We start from the raw sequence: 5,685 nt of genomic DNA on the forward strand, positions 1-5,685 counted from the left end.
GTTTTCGAAGTGACACGACGTCACTCGGCAAACCTAGCTGTAGGGCTACTGGACTCTCCTGAGGTTTGCCGAGTGGACAAGACGTGTGATGTAAAAGCTAAAGTTCGCTGGTTATAAGCCTTAAATGAAACAAACACTGTATTAGATGCATAGAATATAATCCTTGAGTGGCATTTAGCGATTGAACACATTAAAAACACAACACAGTTTATATGGAAATACAATCACTGGTTTATAAGTATAGCACGACGTTTCGACAAGTATTCTCTTATCGTTATCAAGCACAAATGATGATGTGCTTGAAAACGATAAGAGAATACTTGTCGAAACGTCGTGCTATACTTATAAACCAGTGATTGTATTTCCATATAAACTGAGATGCATAGAAATTCTATATATTATATCTATTCATAAACATATTTATACGAGACAATTAAACATATAATTACATAAAATAAAGTATTAATAATATATATACTAGTTTATGTAAATATTAATATGGCATTAATACTTTATTTTATTTTAACATAGACTACAATCCACAATAACATAAACTACAATCCTTTATAAAATAGACTACAATCCACAATAACATAGACTACAATCCTTTATAAAATAAACTACAATCGACAATAACAAAGACTACAATCCACATAGACTACAATTCACAATAACATAGACTACAATTCACAACAAAATAGACTACAATCCACAATAACATAAACTACAATCCACAAAAAATAGACCACAATCCATAATAACACAGACCACAATCCACAATAACACAGACTACAATGCACAACAATATAGACTACAATCCACAATAACATAAACTACAATCCACAATAACATAATCTACAATCCAAAATAACATATACTACAATCCACAATAACACAGACTACAATAACACAGACTACAAAAAATAGACCACAATCCATAATAACATAGACCACAATAACATAGACTACAATCCACAATAACATAGACTACAATCCACAATAACATAAACTACTATCCACAATAACATAATCTACAATCCACAATAACATATACTACAATCAACAATAACACAGACTACAATCCACAGACTACAATCCACGATAAAATAATACGTGTCATACCTGATATCGGTTCAGGAGAATTCCAAATTTATATAAGGATTTTAATGCACAAAATCGTTAAGGATGCTTGTCCCATATATTATATGAAATCTAAGTTTAATTTAGTAGAAGATGTTCACTTGTATATCTCTAGATCAAAGGTCTATAATGTTGTTGTTCCAAAATGCATTAATAATACTCAGCTCTTAATTCTGTTTATCATTCAGGTTTTAAAGCATGGAATCATTTTCCAATTAAACTGAAATGAAATGTCAAACTTTGGCGATTTAAAACATAGGTTAAAATGTATTTGTTAAAGTTCCAATCAGGACAGGATGAATGACTTTTGTTTCCATAGTAACGAATGTAACAGTTTCTAGAATAATAATAATAATAAAAAAAAGAAAAAAAAAGATCCAGACTCGTCAATCAGTTGGAGAACTGTCAGAAGGTTGAATAGCGTATTAAAATATACAGAATACTGTGCCGTGCCGTGTGAACAAAATCAGACTATTGTAGCAGCGACAAATATATATAAATCTTATGAAATACTGCATGAGGGACATTGTTTTAGTGATTAATGATAGTTGTTGTATAAATGAATAAATTAAATAAAAAAATAAATAGTGTTATATAACTGTTAATAGTTTTCTATATTTCATTCCCCGTGGGTGATCCTCTCTACCTGTGGGTTACGTGAACTAAATCAGCTTACAATAACCCAACTGATTATTATTACTCCTGGAAACTAATAACCCTTGATACGCCTCTAATCATTAGAGTATCAGAGATAATTACGAACCACAATTATCTCTATCCTATAACGACTATTAGAAAGATGTTCTGGCCAGGGATTTCAGACGTAGTCAAACATAACCAGCTTTTAGTTAAAATAGATGATCATTAATCTCCAATGGATAATAATTATATTACGGATACTGAGCGACATCATTATATAAGGTATATCATGTTATACCATTTGAAAATATTATCACCTGAGTCTACGGATGAAATATATTTTCCTCGAATTTTCGCTTGCATTTTGGCTTACGTAGTGTGATGGCGACTTTTCAAAAGTCGACAGCACTACAGCCAGGGCCCACGAGTGGGACACTTGTTAAAAATGTAAAAAAAAAAAAAAAAATAATACCGTAAAATACATTCGAGGATAAAAATCAATTAAATGGGTTTTTTTTTTTTTAAGAAAATGATATACAAATTCGATTCTTATATATAAAATAAATAAAAGATTCTACTCTCAGGTAAACTTATATAGAAATATGAGATTTGTAGAAAGAAAAAAAACTAATTTCATCTTAGCTAGCGCTTTCAAAAACTACGGGGATCACGAGGCAAATATGACAGCCCCTTTTAATTGGATTTCAGAAAAGAACTAATCAAGCTGCTATATGTGTAATATAGTACTTTTTACCGTTGATCAATCCAAATAGAATTAAGAGATCGAATTAAAGGGGAGCACAGTTTTAGCGGACGAGTTAAATGAACAATAAGTTTTAACGAACGAGTTACATGGACGATCAGTTTTAGCGAACGATGAGTTAAAACGATGATCTCCTTTAGCGAACGATGAGTTAAAGGGGTGATCAGGTTTAGTGGATGAGTTAAAGCGATGACTAGTTTTAGCGGATGAGTTAAAGTGACGACCAGTTTTAGCGGATCAGTTAAAGGGGAAATCAGTTTTAGCGGACGAGTTAAAGGGATGATCAGTTTTCGCGAACGAGTTAAATGGACGATCAGTTTTAGCGAACGAGTTAAAAGGGGGGTGGGGGTCAGTTTTAGGGGACGAGTTAAATGGGAGACGAGTTAAAGCGACTATGAGTTTTAGCGGACGATTTAATCGCAAGGTCAGTTTTAGAGGACGAGTTATATCTGCGATCAATTTTAGCGGACGAGTTAAAGGGACGATCAATTTCTCGGCCAACACCGGGATCGAACTCATAATTAGTAAGCTATTCAGTCCCATGCTCACAGAGCCACCGAGGCTGTGATCCCCCCCGCCTCCAAAAAAACAAAACAATAAAAAAAAAAAAAAAAAAAATAAACAAAAAACACAGGATTAAATGTCTTGGAATGTGATTATCATTCAATAGATTTTATCCACTTATTATTATTATTATTATTATAGGCTTGCAGCCAGACATTCTAGCTTGCTTAGAAACCCAATTTTATACTGGTCGGAGATTGTAGCTGGGTGGTGGTGGTGGTGGTGGAGGGGCTATTACTATAAGAGTGTATTTTGACAACTGGTTTCGCCTGGAAAAAGAGCCGGCTCCTTAACAATCGTCCTTCATAAGGCGACAACCCGACATCACGACAACCCGCCATCACATTTTAACCCGACAATACGACATTTCACTCGGCAAACCTCCAACAGATTCCAGTACCCTACATCTAATCTCGGCTGTATAACAAAGTCCGCCATTAGAACTACTTTCAAGTTCCCGGATTACAATGGCGTTGTCCATGACGACCAATGACGTCATTGATGACGACGTATTGGAAGAATGTTTTATCTTACAAAATTTTCAAAGTTTGAAGCTGTTTTTCTTTCAAGTTTATCCGATTTTCTTTAGACAAGGACAAATTTGCACTGAAAATTCTACACATTCTTCGAACGACGCAATTTTGAGAACTTCCTTCTAAACGCGGGCAAGTTTCCCTTATAAGTAAACCGGTGCCGCATCGCAAATGTATAGGCGTAGGTACATATCACTTACCGTCACACAGCCGAGGCTAGATGTAGGATACCGGAATCTGCCGAGGTTTGCCGAGTGTACGACATTTTACGCGACATCACGACATGATACCAATCAGCCACCATACAAAATATAAAAATCAACCATATTGACAATTGATACGTTTGTTTTTGATCCAAGTGAAAAAGAATTGTCAGTTTTATTCAAATTTGTTCGCCATTTTAGAAAAACATAGTATAGAAAGTAGAGTAATTGCTGTAATATAAATGTCGATCTCCTATAAAGGTCAAGGTCCAATATATAGAGTAGTTTACCGCTTCGTTGATAAAATGTGACAGGTTTAATAATGGAAAGGAAGTTGGCGTCCCTTGACACCCATAATAATACCATCAGTTTAATAAGTTCTTTCCCAAACAAAACAGAAATGTGGTATAACATCCAGTAGCGGATTATCAGTGAGGCTGATGAGGCTGCAGCCTCAGGGAGTCAGGCCCAAAGATTTTGTAAAAAATATTTTTTTAGACTTGTCTGATTCGATTAAAAACGCATAGACAGTGAATGTTAGGGGGGTTGGGTTTAGGCCCAACGGGAATCAACATAGGCCCTGACCCGAAATTAATTAGGCCCACGCCATTTTAAATAGGCTCTCCAGCAACTGCCGCCTCAGGCCTTGGTGGAGCTTAATCCGCCACTGATAACATCCACTCGATACAAACTAAATCATTTCATGACTTCCATATTGTTGGCTACAAGTTTAGTTTAAAGTTGCAATTTCATATTTTTAAGTTATATTTTTAAAATTTATTAAAAAAAAGCCATAAAATAGATGGTATCTATAAACAGTCCTACCTTGTTAAAGAATAATCCTATTAATCCTATAATTCACTATTGCCAGTTGAGAAATTGGCAAAAATATCATTTTCATCTTCAAATTCCAACGTTTGAAGATAACTACTCCATGGTGGAGAATAGAAAACAAGGGAGGTAATTGTGTTATTATTTCCGGTGTAAATGAGTTTTAAGTGTGAGAATGACACCTATGATCGTATAATAGTGAGTTGACAACCTATTGAGCAAAAGACTTAGAAATAATTATGTTTTGACTTTCTTAGAAAATATGAAATTGTAACTTTAATCCTGGGGTATTTAGAAGAGAGAGAGAGAGAGAGAAAGAGAGGGTCAGAGTCCACTCGACACAAACTAGGTCATTTTGGGACTAACATATGGTTCAATTTTATTTCAATAATTCGCTTGTGCGTAGGGGTCTTTAGCAGTGGGAGGAAACCAGAGCACTCGGAGAAAATCCACGAAATTGGACAGGCAACCCTACTCCTTGTCATGTAAAACTGGGGAATCGAAACCACGCCAGTTGACTCAATGACAGACCATATGATCCACCTCCCCCAATGAGCGTCAACAAGCACCAAATGAAAGACTTTAAAGAGGCACTACCAAAGTTTGTTTACCATGGACGCGTTAACGCGGGTGAAAATGGGGCTAATTTCCATGTAACCAGAGGAAACGCCACGAAAACACCTACATGGAAAACGGACCTTTCTTTAATGAGATTAAAATGAAATGAAATGGTATTTAATGTCCTCTTCTGCTCCTATGCTGGGCTAATGAAGACGGACATACGCCATACAGTGTGCTATGAAGGAAATTTTGCCCGGGCAGCGGCACTATCGCCTACTCTTATATCGAATTCCAACTGCCAAGGGATCTTTTACGTGCATTCCAATGTATACACGGGACCTCGGTTTTTCGTCTCATCCAAAGGACTAGACAGCTGTCCTTGTCATGCCCACTGACAAGGGGGAACCACGCCGGAAAATCTGGATGAACTTTTAATGAGATTCAAAGGAAG

This window comes from Patella vulgata, chromosome 2 (assembly GCF_932274485.2).
Source record: "Patella vulgata chromosome 2, xgPatVulg1.2, whole genome shotgun sequence".
Lineage (NCBI taxonomy): Eukaryota > Metazoa > Mollusca > Gastropoda > Patellidae > Patella > Patella vulgata.